Source organism: Dryobates pubescens, chromosome 15 (assembly GCF_014839835.1).
Source record: "Dryobates pubescens isolate bDryPub1 chromosome 15, bDryPub1.pri, whole genome shotgun sequence".
Classification (NCBI taxonomy): domain Eukaryota; kingdom Metazoa; phylum Chordata; class Aves; order Piciformes; family Picidae; genus Dryobates; species Dryobates pubescens.
The window spans coordinates 17,449,006-17,466,595 of record NC_071626.1 but is presented as its reverse complement, the minus strand read 5'-3'; positions in this window follow the sequence as shown (position 1 = coordinate 17,466,595).

Genomic DNA, 17,590 nt, shown 5'->3' with positions numbered 1-17,590 from the left:
GCTGCTGGGCTTGCACAGCCTCTGTGAATAAAAATAACATTTTTAAACAGTGCCGTGGCCAGCATGCTCTGAAACGTCCTCCAGATGGTGATCTAACAACACCACTGCAAAGCAGCTCCTTCTGCAAAGCTCCTGTTCTAAAGGGAAAAAACCCTCCTGCCTTGTTAACCCTCACCATCCCTTTTGCCAGAACAAGCTGCCCACTGTAGTTGGGTCTCTGTCCAGAGTACATGCTAGGACTATGGTGATGACTTTCCTTCATGCAGCTTGGGACACAAATTTCTTGTTATTTTCAAACTCATATTCAAACCTGTCATACTACATATTTTCCAAACTTCCAGAGTTTAGATAAAATTTTGTATTTCTGTTGCCTTTTTTCCCCCTTCTTCTTTTCTTTTCCATATTGATAGTTGTCTTTTATTCAAGATCTTAACCTTTTTTTTTTTTCTGAGATGTCCAAAAACTTGTCTGGGGTTTAGGTGGGTTGGGATTTTAGCTTATCAGATCAAGATACTAACCCCAGGCCTATGAAAGTCACCACAGAAGTTAGCACATGCAAGGATCTATACACCTTGATTCACAGATAAGGAGATTTCTACACCAGGTGATGGTCTTGGGTCATCTTCAACTTGCTGTCCAAAGCAACCAAGGATTTTTTTGGAGCTAGTTTTCAGAAGATTTTACACTCAGCCCTGAAAGTGCTGATTAGAAACAAATTTCAGGGACTTTTCTCAGTCTTCAAGGAAGATCAGGTTTTCATACATGTTTATTAAGCCAAATGGTTGACTATTGCATGGCTGAATAATTTTCTGACATCCTGTCTCCCCACTGAGTGGTGTGTGATAAGTGGGATCAATATATGAGGTGTCAGTACATATACATAGAATATACATAGCAGAGAGTAATAAGGTCACCCCTGAGTCTCCTCTTCTCCAGGCTAAGCAACCCCAGCTCCCTCAGCCTCTCCTCATAGGGCTTGTGTTCCAAACCCCTCACCAACTTTGTTGCTAGCTATAACCAACACAGAAGAGAGACAGGAGCGTCCATAGGTCTGAAAACAGAGTGCCTTGGACATACTAAGAGAGAGAGGGACTGGACCCTGGAGTTTTCAGTCTTGCAGCATGACAAGCAAAGCTTCAAGGAGCGTGTTCCCTACAGACCTCTCTGTATCTAAGGGAATCTGTACCCAGTTCACTGTGTGTCAGAGGTGTTCTGCATACTTCACAGGGAGTGTGGAATACTTTCAAGTCCTCATCTGCACCCCTGAAATTCTTTATTTAACCAAGTAGGTAAGTAAATAGATGCCAGATGTAGAAACTCCTACTACTGCTGAAGTCATGCTGAAATTCATTCTGGCGTAAGTCCAGGCTCTTGCCTCAGCAACAAATCCTGCCACAGGATGCTTGCTCCTATATATTTTCCTGTGCTGACACCAGTGTTGGCGTGGCTCAGTTAATGAGGCATATTAGGTGAGCAAACCATTTGAAATACAGGTTTTATTAGTTCACTTTTCTAATAGGTGAGGTCTGGATCCAGATAGCTGTGCAGACACACAAATGCTGGTTTGCAGCTAGACAGTAGAGTCAAGTAGATGGGGAAGCACAGAGGCAGAGTGCTGGATACTAAAACTTCAGTAGAAGCCAAGGCCTTAAAATGAGTCAGAGGGACTGCACAGTCATTTGGAGTTCAGAGTTCCATCTCCTCTATTTCTCCATTTGTGGATGTAGATGTTCACCAGCAATGAATACATGTGATGAAAAGAGGAAAGGGATGTAGTAAGATGAAATGTGAAATGAGAAATATTTAAGCTAATAACAGTGTCCCTGAAACACAGCTCTGTGGCTAAAGAGATAGAATATACATATACATACATACATAGAACAAACCAGGTTGGAAGAGACCTTCAAGATCATCGCGTCCAACCCATCAACCAATCCAACACCACCCAAACAACTAACCCATGGCACCAAGCACCCCGTCAAGTCTTCTCCTGAAAACCTCCAACGATGGCAACTCCACCACCTCCCCAGGCAGCCCATTCCAATGGGCAATCACTCTGTATAGAACTTTTTCCTAACATCTAGCCTGAACCTCCCCTGGCGCAGCCTGAGACTCTGTCCTCTTGTCCTGGTACTGGCCGCCTGGGAGAAGAGACCAACATCCATCTGTCTACAACCTCCCTTCAGGCAGTTGTAGAGAGTAATAAGGTCACCCCTGAGTCTCCTCTTCTCCAGGCTAAGCAACCCCAGAATAGAATAGAATAGAATAGAATAGAATAGAATAGAATAGAATAGAATAGAATAGAATAGAATAGAATAGAATAGAATAGAATAGAATAGAATAGAATTAACCAGGTTGGAAAAGACCTCTGAGATTGCAGAGTCCAACCTATCACCCAACACCATCTAAGCAACTAAACTGTGGCACCAAGTGCCCCATCCAGTCCCTTCCTAAACAGCTCCAGTGGCAGCAACTCCACCACCTCCCTGGGCAGCCCATTCCAATGGGCAATCACTCTTTCTGTGAAGAATTTCTTCCTAACACCCAGCCTAAACCTCCCCTGGCACAGCTTGAGACTGTGTCCTCTTGTTTTGGTGCTGGATCATAAAACAAAAATAGCAAATATTCTTTTAAAGAGCTGGATCACAGAAAGGTTCAGGTTGGAAAAGACCCTCAGGATCACCAGGTCCAACTGATAACCCTACTCTACAAGGTTCACCCCTAAACCATATCCCCAGCTCCACAGAGCCAGACTGTCTAGCAAATGGGGTTTTACCTAAGTGTGGCTGACAGTGGTAGGATAGTCAGCCATTCGTCTCAGACCTTGTAGGCCCATTTCTCTGGATGTTCCCTGGTACAATCTTTTGCATGTGTGGGTGCAAGTGTGTGTGAACATTTCCATTTGTATGCATTCAGTACAAGAAAGATACAGCAAATAAAGATTGAAGGCATTCAGGTAATACTGCCTTTTTTTCCCCACTTCATCCTTTTCCCTAGAATTAAATCATACTTTGTCAACATTGCTGCCCCATGTGGAGGCAAAGGGTGTTCTACATTATACAAATTTATCTTCAATAAATTAATTAAAATGATTTGTTTAAAAGGTCACTGGGTATTGTGCCTAAGTTAACATATTTGAGCATGAGTCTTCCTGATTTGGGGCTTTTTGGTCTCCACACTAGTAGGTTAACATCACCTCCTGCTTCAGAAGAGGACTTTGGTTCAAAAATCTCAGATCACATGGCCTTGTCCTTTTCTGGAATCCTCATGGTTGTTTCTGCTTTATTGCCACACTGACTACACCAGGCAACAGATTCCTGTCTCAGGCTGTGCTCTTCTAACCGTACAAAGGGATACTTGTTCATTTCTGTAGCCAGTGGAGACTGTCCTTGGACTCCTCTGAAACAGAGGCTCCAAGGTAGAAAATAGCGGATGTGGATTCCTCTGTCCATGGAGTGGAACTGCAGAGGTGAGGAATGAGAAGTCCATGAGAGAGAGGAGTACATTGAACCAATTGGATAAATCAGAGCCCAAGCAATCATTTACCTTTCTAGGGGGGTTGACTCAATACTGCGTGCTTTCCTCCCTTAGCTAATTCTACAACATGAGCCAATGTGAGGTGCAGAGACAATAAAAATACCCAGGCCAGTACAGCACATTGGCCTCCGGTCTCTGATTGGCTGGGGGAGGGCAATGAACCAAACTAATTAATGTACGCTTGCTCCCACATCAGCTTAAAAGAGCTGATGCATGAAATCCAGTAAAGCAGCTCTCCGGTCCAGTGAAGCACAGGACAATAGGTAGCACCAGAAAGGTTATCACTGTCTACATCAGATGACTCTCCTATGTGAGGTCAAAACCCCACTGGATTTGTAATTCGAAGGTGGAGGAGGTTGTAAAGTCATTCCCAAGAAGGAGCAGTGAGGACCTCGAGGCAAAAAGGAGCCAGTGAAGGGAGGAAAGGAAATGGACTGGAAGATGTAATCAGTGAATTTCTGCATCCTACCCCAGGGCTGCACTCCTCAGAGAACAGGACAGTGCCAGGCAGCTGAAGGCACACCCCTGGCTGATTTTTATGCCATGATTAGAAAACTGATAGAGACTGAGAACTTACGTACACTCCAGTCTGCAAGAGCGGACTGTGATTGAGAGCAGAACCCCTTGGGAGCAGATCCCCTTGGGAATGTCCAAACCTACAAATTCCAGGGAATATGGCAGAGAGAATTGCACAAGCAGAACTGTGTGAAGATCTCAGAGCAGAAATAACTGGAGATATGCAGGGCACACCAGAGGGAACTGGTGAGGATTTTATGGACCATAGGGTGGGAATGACTGGGCAGATACACAACAGGACCAATGGCTGTTGGAAATTCTGGCCACAGAGAGTTGTGAGTGGAGATGTGTGGTGAAGGGACTGCACACAGTTCTACATTATGGCTGCTGATGTGGCATTGCAAGGAGTGAAACAGTGCACTGTAAATTTTGAGAAGCTGGCTCCCCTAGGGCAGGCAGCTTTTCTCTTTCTCTGTCATGCTTGTTGTCCAAATGGTAACTGCTGGTGTCTGTATTTCATGACTCAAATGCAGTACACAGGAAGGTATGGACTCTCCTCTGATTTCTCATGCAGAATTCACAGCTTCAAAGATCATCAATACAGAGAAAATTTAGAAAGAGAAGTGAAAAAGAGCAGAAACCTGCCTGGGGTTTCAAAATGTGCCCATTTTTTCACCACTAATGTTGGATCCTGAAAATAAAAATGTCTTGCTGCTTCTAATAGCAGATACCAGCAGTCAGGTTACATTATCTCATGCAAGAGATGAAGATGGTGTCCTCAGCCCAGAGGTTTCTTCCATCTCATGATGACACAGTAACAAATGAAAAACTCCTGAGCTGGGAGTGATGGTGACAATGGCTGATGATTATTTTAAAAGCCAATGTGAATGGGATTTCCACTGAGACATGGCCAGCACTGCCACTTGCCCCTCTCACTCTGTACCATGTCTTTTTTTCATCTGCTCTTGTCCTGATTGCTATTAACTATTTAGAATACTACCAGTGGAAGCATATACAGGATATTTAGAGTGAATCAAACCTGTCATAAACCTGGTTGATTTAAGAGCAAGGGAAAGGGTCACTTCTAGGAGTCAGTCCTTCTCACTCAGCTCAAACAGCTGTGTGAGGAGAGGATAAGTTACTTTTTTCACTAACTCTGACCTAAAATTAAGTGAGGTAAGAGCCCCTGCTTATAATTTTGAAGAATGTGAATTCAGATAAGAGAGGAAGTTCACAACTGGGATCTTCTAAATCATGCCTGCCTGGCCCTTTCTTTTCAATGCATGAAGAGCCCAATGCCTTCATTAGCATCAGAGGAGTCAGACAGCCTAGGGAGAAGCAGCTTAAACTCTTCAAGGGCATTTCTGTCCAGCCTGTCAAGTCTCAGATCATTTATCCAAATATCTTTATGACCACCTCCCTGTGCATTCAATAATTGCTGACACCTCCTTCACAAGTGTCTTATGTTTGTCGTAATGAGTTTTTATGCTTGGGATTATTATCCTCTAATTTACATCACTCTACCTTGGCCAAATTTAGACATAAACCATAAATGATTCCAGAAGAGTTTCAGCTTCTTATTATTTCAGAAAGTCACAACCAGTTCTTAAGAAATTAATAAACCATCTTTAAGATTTAAAAAAAACCCCAGAATGTGGGAAGTTTTGTTTGCCTTCTGCTCTCTGAATGCAGTTACTTAATACTTTCAGGGATTTTAGCAATGAAATCTAAGAAGTCACTTTTTGAAAAGCTGGCCAAATGCAAGGATTCAGCCCAGTCTGCACTGCAGGCACCTCAGGGCATTCTGAAACAGGGCTTTCAGAAGGCATTGCAGTGCTCCTGCAATGGAAGCTCTGTTCCCTTTCCATGGAATCTGCATAGATCTGTCTCTCTGGGGCTTATTCAGCTTTTATGACGCAGACATTAACGTTTTTCTCACTTGTGAGGTGGGGAAAAAAAAAAAAGATACAGTTTCATTATTTAATTAAATTAATAAAGATAATGAGTCAGTATTGTTTAATAAACGAAAATATATATCATTATAGCAACAGAAGGAGGCCTCCATATGGGTGGAGGCTACATATACCCAGGGTTCTTGCAAATGAGAATGTGAAGTAATTCTCCCTGCATTTATCTGCAGTACAAAGAAGAGGAATGGAATAGCTACCGTGGGAATGTAAAAGTCATCAGGTGCATTGTCAGGGCCCTGAATCCCTTTGTCCCCAGGCAAAACATCAGTGACATTGTTCTGACATGTTTTCTTTATGAATGGGCAATTATATAAGGTTCTGTCTTAATTTCTTTTGAACCCGTTCCAGAGTTGACCACATGATGTAACTATTCATTAGATAAGGTACACAAATCACTGCTGCAGTCTCGTTCCAGACTGTAATTTGGTTTGGGGTAAATGAGGGCAATACAGTGATAAGATGGAGATCTAAGAGAATTAGGTAGTTTGTGAGAAGGACTGTGATAGTTCACTGCCTTCAGAGGTGTTACTGTGAACTGCCCTGAAGCTGTACCATCTGTGTCATGCAATCAATCTATTTCAGTTGCTCTTGCTAGCAAGGAAGAATATTTTGTATTAAAAGATCTAAACAAATAGTTGCATGCTCAAATAATTGAATATTATGATGAAGAAAATTAGTCTTATTTCATTCTTATTAAATTTGTGTTTTCTAAATAGCATGTTAAGCTCAGTGGCTTTATCTTCTGAATTTCCCCAGTGGATTCACATCATTCCTATCTCTGTTCAGAGAAATTTTGCTCTCTGAATCTCACTGTTTCTTCTTTCAGCCTTGATTTACAATGCTAACTTGTTGTAATAAGACCAGGCAGTTGTAACAGACTGCACTGCGCCTTTAAATGTCAATGTATTAGGATTTTGAGAAGAAGCTGGTTGCAAAATAGCAATGGCTTCATTGGGACCAAGATTTTGCTCAAGTAGTACCTGCATGTGTAGTAGTTAAGTGGGATTATTACAAGTAGTCTTCAAGGAGTCTGATGCAGGCAGTTACACAATGCAGTACTACAGAAGTTTTAAAGTGCCCTTTGTTTTTTGCTTTCAGCTTGCTCAAACAAAACCAGTCAACTCAAAACTGAATGTTTCAATGTTATGTCATGGTAAATGACTTGAACTGTGTAAACAGAGTTGTCTGGAGAAGGAGAGAAAACTATTTGTGTCCTACTGTGAAGCATGTGGACTGGAAGGGCTGTGTTTGCACACTGGACAAACAATGGCTGCAGATGCAGAGAAGATTTCAGGTGTTTTTGCATTATCTACATCTTCTTTGATATGCTTGACTTTATCTATTGAAAAAAAGAGCTTTTAAACCTGAGCCCCAGCTTTTTCAGATAGCCCTTCAAAACGGGAATACTTTGAAATTGTCAACAAATTACATTTCCTGTTATTTATGGAAGAAGTAGTCCCTCTGTACTCAGCACTGGTGAGGCCACACCCTGAGGACTGAGTTAAATTTCGGGACCCTCACTACTGGAAAGACATTGAGGTGCTGTAGTGTGTCAAGCAAAGGGCAACCAACCTGGTGAAGGGACTGGAGACCAGGTCTGGAGAGGAGCATCTGAGGGAGCTGGGGTTGCTCAGTCTCAAGAAAAGGAGGCTGAGGGGAGACCTCATTCCTCTCTACAGCTCCCTGAAAGGAGGCTGGAGTGAGGTGTCATGCTCTTCTCCCTAGTAACGAATGATAGGACAAGAGAAGATAGCCTCAAGTTACATCAGGGAAGGTTTAGTTTGGATATTAGAAGAAACTTCTTGATTGAAAGGGTTCTCAAACACTGAAATAGGCTCCCCAGAGAGATTTTGAAGGGTTTTAAAGATACAGAGGTGTGATGCTAAGTGACACCAGCCTTGGTAGAGTTGGAGAAGGGTTGGACTTGATGATCTTACAGGTCTTTTCCCACCAAAATTATTCTGATTCTATAATCATACGATTCTGTGATCTTGTGGTCCCATGAACATGTTCAGAAGGTGCAGTTAAGGCAGCAGTACTCCCCTCAACACTGCCATGCTTTCTCAGAATTGCAACAGAGGGCAGGAGCTGCCAACACACTCTTCCTGCAATGCTCTAATGTGGTGCCCAATCTGTATTCTGATCTGTGTGTTCTGGAATGTGAACCATGTCCACCACTGCAGCATCTGAGCTCACCTTCACATTGAGTTTCTTCATGTGTGACTTGTAGTCTAGCCCTGGGAAACAAATAGCAGAAATGGTTTCAAAGATTTTTTTTGTGTTGTTCCTTCTTTCCAAAGACAGCAGGCTCACAAGTGTTTTTGTGAAGGTGAACCCCAAAGGTGGGGAAGTTCAAATGCCTTGTGTTTAGTAACTTATGTGACTGTGTCCTGACCTTCCTTTTATGTGAAATGAGATAGCTAAAAGATGTATTCTTAGGGTTGCCTCCTCATGCTTTTCTAGCCATGGTTTGGCAAGTTTGCTGCTTCTACATAACATCATCAATATACATTAATAGAAACGTGGTTTATATAGTTTCTTAGGGAAGGATCTCCCACAGAGCATAGGCAGTATTCAAGAATTGACTGAAGAGATAAAATAGGAGAAATACTTGCTTCCTGGTAGTGACAAATATTCTTGACATTGCAAAGCCATCTTTCATTAGTCCTATAGGAAGTTACTCCTGCTTTTTAAAGCTCTTTGCTCATTTGGGGAAGGTTTCAATGTGTATCACTCCCCTAGGGCAGAAAAACTTTGTGGAAAAACTCTAATCAGCTACATTATTTAGTGTTAAATTATCTTATAATTTATTATCAGATTGTATTTTTTCAGCATATTATTCAAAAATCTATCTCCAAAGGTCATTAAAAAAACCCAACAACAACAAAACCAGAAGTGGCTGAATCATAGAATCAATAAGGTTGGAAAAGACCTCAGAGATCATCAAGTTCAGCTTATCACCTAACACCTCATGACTAACCAAACCATGGCTTCAAGTGCCACATCCAGTCCCTTTTTGAACACCTTCAGGGATGGTGACTTCACCACCTCCCTGGGTAGCACATTCCAGTGGCAAATAACTTCTTCTGTGGAGATCTTTCTCTTCACCTCGAGCCTAAACTTCCCCTGGTGCAGCTTGAGACTGTGTCCTCTTGTTCTGGTGCCGGTTGCCTGGGAGAAGAAACCAACCCCGACCTCGCTACAGCCACCCTTCAGGTAGTTGTAGAGAGCAATAAGGTCTCCCCTGAGCCTCCTCTTCTCCAGGCTAAACAACCCCAGCTCCCTCAGCCTCTCCTCATGGGGCTTGTGCTTGAAACCTTTCACCAGCCTGCCCCAGCTCAGAGAGCTGTCACCAAGAGATCTTTAGGGAACACTCCCTAAAGCTGCAGCAGCTGAAGGAACCACCAGTTCAGAAAAGAAGTTTAGAAATACAGCTTAAATGTATACTGTCAATATTGTTGGTTGGTTTGGGGTTTTTTTCTGTTTTAAAATAATAAGTTATTAGCAGTCCTCAACTTCTCCTTGTCAGGTATGTGCTTGGTTTTTTTTGAAGGCAGTTATATGCTTGGTTTTTTGAAGGCACTTTTAACCAAAAATGTTCTGGAGCTAGAAGTGTCCATGAAATAGTTGCAGTGTTGCAGACCCCTGAGTACTCTGCAAATCAGCAGTGTTTTGTGGGCTGTGGGAATGAGCCAGCAAAAAGAATTCCTACAGGTTTTGTAAGCATCAACATATCAATGATCCAAACATGCTTTCTCTACTCCAAGTTCGGATTAAATGACTTCTGGTTAAATTATGGCTGAAAAAAAAACCCAAACAAGTTTCAAAGTTTTGTTACTGGGTGGTGAAAATGAAAATGTCTCTGACTGTTGTGGAAAGGGAATTTCCAAAAACAGTGAAGACTAAAAATGCCACACAGCCTGAAGAGGGAGAGAGCCAAAGGTGACATTACACTTTTTAAAGGCTGGAACCGAGACACTGAACTGATGATCTGGATAGTCTGTAACAGAAATAATCAGCTTTCAGACAAAGTTTGTGTGTGGCATCAAGTGAAAATAGGTTAGGAGTCAATCTTTAGAGCTGACTTCATAAGGAACCCAGGGGGCAGAGAAGGCTTTAATCCTTAGTGTTTTCCTTGGCAGTCCCACATGCAGAAGCCAGATGCAGTAAGTATTCAGTGAGCATTTCTTTTTCAGTAAACTTGGTGACATCAGAGGGCAAATTATGGAAAAATGCCGTGGGTGCACAGGGGATGTTCAGGTGGAAAAATACTTTGTGGTCTTTTCCCCAGGGTTTGGATGAAGGTCACTCAAATACAATGTTCTTAGAGCAGTTCTGGAGATGTGACCTCTGATCTCACAAGCTTAAAATCAGAAGATGGGCAAAGACTTGGATCCTGATGCTGGTTACTCTGCCATGGTAATGGAAAATCATCCGCTTCCAAGCTTCAGCTGATCTGATTTACTGTTTGCAGAGGCTCTACTCAAAGTGAGGTGTTACACTGGATACCACAGGAGGTCTCTTCCCCAAAAATTGATGCAGATTTTTATTTCTTTGAGAAGCCTTAACCCCCCAGCAACTTGACTCTGAAAACATGATGAGCAGATTAGAAAGAAGCAATTTCTCATCAGAAATGAAAAGATTGTGCATGTGGTACTTTTTTGTTTGCTCAAAGCAGAGCCAGCATCAAAACTAACTTGCTCAGAGTCTTGTTCAACTGAATTTTGAAAAGCCCCAAGGATGAAGATCTCACAGTCTCTCTTGGCAACCTAAAATCCATCGCTGAACCATCCTCACTGCACTGTTTGAAATGTGTTGCTTTTCGTCCTTAATACCTCTGATTCTGTCTCCCCTATGACGCTGTTTAAGACAGGTAGATGCTGTCCTGTACTTGCCCTCCCCCTGCCCCCCTCACTGCATCCCCTCTTTCCCCCCTTAGCTACCTCCATGGTAAACAAATCCCTCAGTCTCATCTGGAACAGCCTTGTCCATCTTAGTGACCTTCTGTTCTACATACTCCAGTTTGCCAGTCTTGCATCTGCACTGTGCAGGGCAGCCCTGGATGCAGACTCTTCCCTGCAGCACAAACCCTCTGAAATGGAAGGGAGTAACAATTTCCCATGACGTGCTACCTAGCTCATACAGCCTCGTGTGTGGTTGACCTTCAGTGCTGCAAGGACACACTGCTGGCTCACGGTCACCTTGCAGACTCTGCTCTGCAGTGATGGTCCCCTGCCACTCTTTCCCTAGCTTGTACTGACATGTAGTGCTTTTTCTGTCTCAGACTCAGGACTGGGTATTTGTGTTTGCTGACTTCCATGAGCTTCCTGTTGGCCTCTAACTTCATTTTAACGAGTAGTCTCTGACTGGTGGTCCTGTCTTCCACCATAGCAACTGCTCCCAGCATGAGACTGCAGATGATGGTGTCGTATCAAAGGCACTCTGAGTGTATTTGTGAGACCATCAGCAACGTGACTGAACTGCCAGCAATCCAGCAGAGGGCAATCAGTCTCTGTTAATTAGCACACAGGGCACAGAGCAGTGTCATCCAGGCCGCCCCTATAACCAGCTGTCGAGGTGGTTCCTAGAGAAGTAGGTTAAGATCTAGGATGTACACTACAGAGACCATTGGGAAAAACTGAAATAAAAGATACATTTATGTTTGTTATGCAGTTCTTGGACCTTGATCTTGTGTTTGATAATAGTGGATGTGCAGTAATAACACCTATATATTGAAACAGAAAGGATCTGGGGTCAAAGAGGGCTGTTTGTAGAGTGGTTTAATTGTTTTCAGTTTTCATAGGACTATTTCAGGGAACACAGAGCCAAAGACAGGGTACTGAGAAAAGCATGGGAGACTTGGGGCTGGGCAGCAGAGCTCAATCTGCCTATAATGTCCTTACAGGCTGAGTGGGCTTGAGAGGTAAGGGGGGGGATGAGTGGGGCTGAAATTCACCCTATCCCTGGCAAGATTGAAGGGCAAGGCAGGGCAGGGTTCAAGCTACCCCTGGGAAACTGGACAGGATTTAGGGTGGTAAGTGTGTGGGTGGAGATCCCAGGTGGAGCTGGTCAGGGTCATTAAAGCCTACTCAGGGACCTGACCAAGGTAGGAAAGGGGAATAAAAAGAAGTGAAATATTTTGACTCTGCTTTGGAATTTCACAGGTAACAGATTGTTGTAGCATGCCCTGTAAGGTGTAGTTCAATGGCTCTACCAAGCAAGCAATATTCTTGATGACAAACACTTAGCAGGGCCCAGATTTCCCATGAGTTATCTTAAAATCCCAGACTTTGTTTGAAGAAATCCAGATGTGAAGGCTCTCATAGCTGGATTTCAATATCCTAGTGCTTCAAATCCTACTGCTGCAATGCTCATGTTAGCCTACACTCCAGGTGAGGTTCCAAGCCCTTTTCTACTTGTTGCTACATTACATATTTGCATGACAGGACCCACTACCAATTCCCTACCTGCACAACTAGAATATCTGTTTCATGTTCACTCATTCCATATTTTCCACAGCAATGTGCTTCTGCTTTTATGAGTACACCGAGACACTCTTCCTTAACAGGAGGCTAGAGGATTGGTCTCTTATGAATGGTGGGCTTTCCAGCCCACCAACAGAGAACTTCCTGGCCAGAGCTAATAATTGATATTACAGCAGTTGGAAAACATCCACAGCATCTGCCTGGGCTTCCCCAGTGAGGCAGAACCCTACTGACATTCAAGGTTACTTTTGAATTAGGACATTTCCTGGTGTTCTTATTTCACTAAGAGCAGTCCTTTAAGTTGCCAGTCTAGCTGTACTCACCAGATGGCTTCAGTTCTTGCTATTGTACTTTTTGGCTTTTCCTGGAAATGCTACAAAGTCTGTTGCAAATGTTTTATGAAGTCTAGAGATCTTTGTGCTCCTGCACCAGGAGTTTCTGTAACAGCCAATGGAACTATGGCTGATCCCTCACCGAGCTCGCCAGGACCTTGGGAATACATCTTTCAAAGGAGTCTGTAACTCTGCTTTCATTCTCTACAAGTACATGGTCTGCTATCCCAAGTCAAGATTTGGAGACCCAGTCCACCTTCTCTTCTTAATCAGGCTTACTACACACACACATTCACAAATAACAAACACAGGCTATTAAGGTAATTTATCTTAATGTTTTGTTTTAAACAAGCTTGTCTCTAGGCTTTTGCACTCCTTCAGGCCAGGAGACCAATGCACAGAATTACACACCAGGATTAGTTGCAGTAGCAGTAGATTCTTGAAGGACATCTATGCCCTGATATCGTTCATAATGCTTTGTTAAATTCCTTCTGTTTCTGAATTATCTGTTCTTTACTGGTGGTTAAGTAATTCCTATTTGCACAGTAGATGAGATCCTGTGAAGATAAGAGTTTCTCAAGACTGGTGGAGATAGCACCACCAGTATCCTTCTTCTGGACTATGTAGTTATTTACCTCTGTTAATTAGTTCTGGGGCTCGATATATATCACCACTCGCTTCTGTGATATGAAACTACATAACACTCTGTATTTGCATACGATCATCCACAACTTTGTTTTCCTTGGCTACACAGGTAAGATACTACAACTTGAACTACTGGAAATATCACAGTCCAACAGGATTCCCTAACGTATCTGTAATAGACCAGGCTGTTGGCTGGTCATTAACACAAATATCTCAGATGGAAGTTTATCCATTATACACCTGGGGAAACTGCCCCAGTGCTCGCTGCTGACTTGATGACTTCTCGACTTTCTGGTTTTGTACTCAGTAACTGTTATTTTTCATTGCTTTTTCCTGTGCTACTCTCATTCTTTCTCTCACAACTCCCATCTTTAGAGTTTTTATTAAGCACTATGATTTCAGACCAGGAATTGTGGTGCAACATGAAATGTACGGGGGCGATGTTGAAAGACTGGTCTGGTCGTAAGCTGCACTTCCACCCTTGCTCTTAAGATGGTACTCTAAACTTGGGTATGCAGTCCCTGCACTTGGCTTTTGTCCTTGCTGAAATGACAGAATTTCTCAAGTGGGAATTTTTAATGAGAGCTAAGGTGAAAGATTTTTGTGACTTGGAACAAAAGCCTGACCATGTCACTGTGCTTTTAAGATTTGAGCATGTGTGTTCTTCAGAAAGAATAGATGGAAAGAAAGAAAAATGCAATGGATGAGTAAGAGATTCTGAAATGATCTGGCAGCCTGAAGCTCTGATGCTGTCCCTAGGACTGCAAAACAGGCAAATCTTTTTTTTTGCTGAAATTTGTCCAAGGAGAAGAGCTGGGGCAATGTGTGTTTCTGGCATAGGATGCTTGGGTTGACTGTAGCCTGGCCAAGACAATGTGGCTGCTCAGTGGCTGCCACCAATGCACTCAAGATGTGTTAGACTACTGATTATGCTGTTTTATGTCTCCATGCAATGCTTAGTGTGGATTTTGGGGACAAATTTGAAAGGTAAATGTAGAAGAGAATTTCAATTCATCATTATAAACAAGCTGACTTCCTTTTCCTTCTTTTCTCTCCAAAAGCCACTTAGTGTAAGTTTTCCTGATGCCATTCACTACACAATTTACTGTACTTTACAGAAACCTTTAAAATACTTTCAGAAGATAAAAATGGGGGACTTTTACCTTTTGTAGCTAACATTGTTTCTCCTACAGGTTCAACAGACTTCCTCACTTTTACAATGGCTTTTATCTCCCTCATTTCCTGCTAATCACAGTTCACAGTCTCATGGATTTTTTTCCGAGACTAGGATTACACTTATATATTTGTAGTAACCTTAAAATATCACCCAGCTCTTGCAATTTCCCCCCTCTTCCTTCTATAGAAACTGTAAGACAAAACCATAGAAACAAAAAAAACCCCACCATGCTCTGCCATCCTGATTTGTCAGATAAGCACATTGGATTCAATTGTACATACCTTCAGCACTTAAAATTTCCAGGAAGGTTAACAGGAGCTTTGTGAGAACATGGAATGTAAGGGCCAGGGCCATTCAGCAAGGAAAGGAATCCATGACATGTACTGTGCAAATTATGTCTATCTCTACACCAGCACTGAAACTACTTCTACAATACCTCAAGGAATAGACATTTTGGGTTAGGTTTGAAAGAAAGAAGGAACTGAAGAAGTGGTAGGGATGATGAGAAAATTGGAGACTATATAGAGAAAAGGTTCCTGTAGTATTTTTTTCTATAAACTTTCTGTAATAATTTCTGCTCTTAAAGCATATTGCTATAAAAAGCTATCTTAAGTTCCAGGTCACCAAAGGCCAGTTTACTCACACTCAGCTTTTCAGATTATGTTGGAGGTTTTTTGGTTTGTTTTTGTTTTTTAATCTAGTCTGACGTAAATGAAATGCAATGTACTAGAAGAAGGTACAGAGTAGTTTCTCTGGCAAGATCACAGCCCCCAGTGGCAAAAATGGCTTTCTTGTTCCCTTGGATATGTGTGAAAATGGGAACTCCTTGATGGTTGCTGCAGTATTTCCACACACTGGCTTAGTGACATGGTTTCTATAGGTCTACAAAGGGCAGCACATCCTGACTGTGCTTATGTAATGTTGACGGATTCCCTAGAACCATGGGGTGACTGAATTGCACAGAACCAACACTGTTCTATCATAGCTAGAATTTTGTTTTGTTAGACACTGTGAGGAACACTTTTGGCCAGGTTGTGCTTTGTGTTTCTTCATGCTTACATTGCTACCTCCAGCCTACAGCCATAGAAAGGAAATTGTGTGTAAGGAGGTTTTGACATCAGCTGTCATATTTGTTAGGTAGGGCCAAGCTGGAATCCTGAGATTACAGGAATAAGGTCAGTCACAATCAGCCCAAGTCAGAAACTAGAAAAGTCAAGACCTGCTCCAGGAAAGGGTATCATTGGCAGCCAGGATAAGCACTTCATTTACTCTGTGGGAAACCAGATACAGTAAAACTGTATAGACTTACAATCTACCCCTCAGCTGCTAGGTCTGTTTGCAACCTTCTGCCAGACTGAAAGCCCAACGGTGCTTCAGAGGTGTGGCCACAACCTGGGAAAGAGAATTCAATCCCTGCAAAAGTCTTACATAGTTCATCCTGCTTTCATCCCTGTGTTCTACTACCTTTGACACCACTTCCACCATGAACTACAAAAACACACTGTTCTGCAATACTAGGATTTGTATCAATATAAGTGGGCAAAGGAAAACTCTTGAGTCAGATATACTGCAGTCTGAAGCTTTCATGAGAGCTGTAATGAGCCCCTGATGACAATTCAGAGAGTCCACAGTTGTGTGAGCTGCCCTGGCAGCTGTATCTGCTGCCTTCTCATAGCTGAGAACTCTCTCCTTAACCATCTGTCTCTTGCTCACTTCTTCTACCTTAGAGCTGCTGTCTGGCTGGCAGCATTGCTACCCAGAGAGGGAGGAATGTGTCACTGCTTGCTTGTCCAGCTAATATCAGTCTTCTAGGGCTTCTACTCCTTGGAGAGACTGCAGAAAGCATTTTTTTTGCTTGGGAGAACAGCCCAGGAAAATAAAGATTGTTTGTCTGTCATAGGCATTCAACACTTCAGTATCTAAATATCTTTCTCAACCTGGAGTTTCTTTTCCCCATCAAGAAGGGATACATTATTGGTACTGCTAAAAACCTCACATTTTGCCCATGACATTTGGCTGGTGAAACGCTCTAACCTCTTGATGTAATAATTTTTTTCCCTGTTATGATAGTTGAACTTGATGCTTCTTCTGGAATGGGACAGTTCAGTGACTCTCACATTTTAGGATACACCTCTCCAAGCTTGCCTCAAAACCTTGCTTTTTCTGTGTGGTGATTGTTTGCTTTTATAGTATAGGATACTTGATGGGTTTACAGAGGTTTGGATGTGAATCCTGGTTTGGTAATTCTAAGTAACCTCTAAATAAACCAGACATTTTTAAAATTGTACTCAGCCCTACTGCTTTACACTTTTGCTTTTTTCTCCCTTATACACAGGTTCTGCCTGGGTCCAGGCACTCAGAACCAGAATCTTTTTCCAGGAGTAAGAGTGGGTTGAGTCAAGATGCAAGAACATTAGGAGCAGTCTTTAAGGAAAGAACATTACAAACTAGGAGCTTTGCTTTTTATTCTTTGCCTTTATTTTACTCCCACATAGCTCCCAACTTCTTCAGACACCTGAAGAAGTCTGCTTTGCAGACACCTCTCCTCAATGACCTTGATGATATTTTTCTATATGAAAACCTCGGCTTTGTTAAATAGAATTTTACCTCCCTTTCCTAAGTAAGCTTTTCTGGCAGAAATGTGAAGAAACAACGAGAGACTGCAGAACATAAAAGGAAAACTACACAGCAGCATTTACACGTTAGCCTAGAGAAACTCATCTTCCAGCTTGAGCAGAGAAGGTGGAGCCTCTAATGATAATTTGTTTAATGGGATTTGCTGGCAGTTGGAGGTGTGTCCTCCCTTATCCTACCTTCTGAGAGCACAGTGTCTTTTAGGGCACACTCCCACATGTTCACTTACATAGAAGGTGATTCGCCTGACCTGTTCAGTTGTTTGTTTCAAAATTGCTTACATGTTTCTTTCCA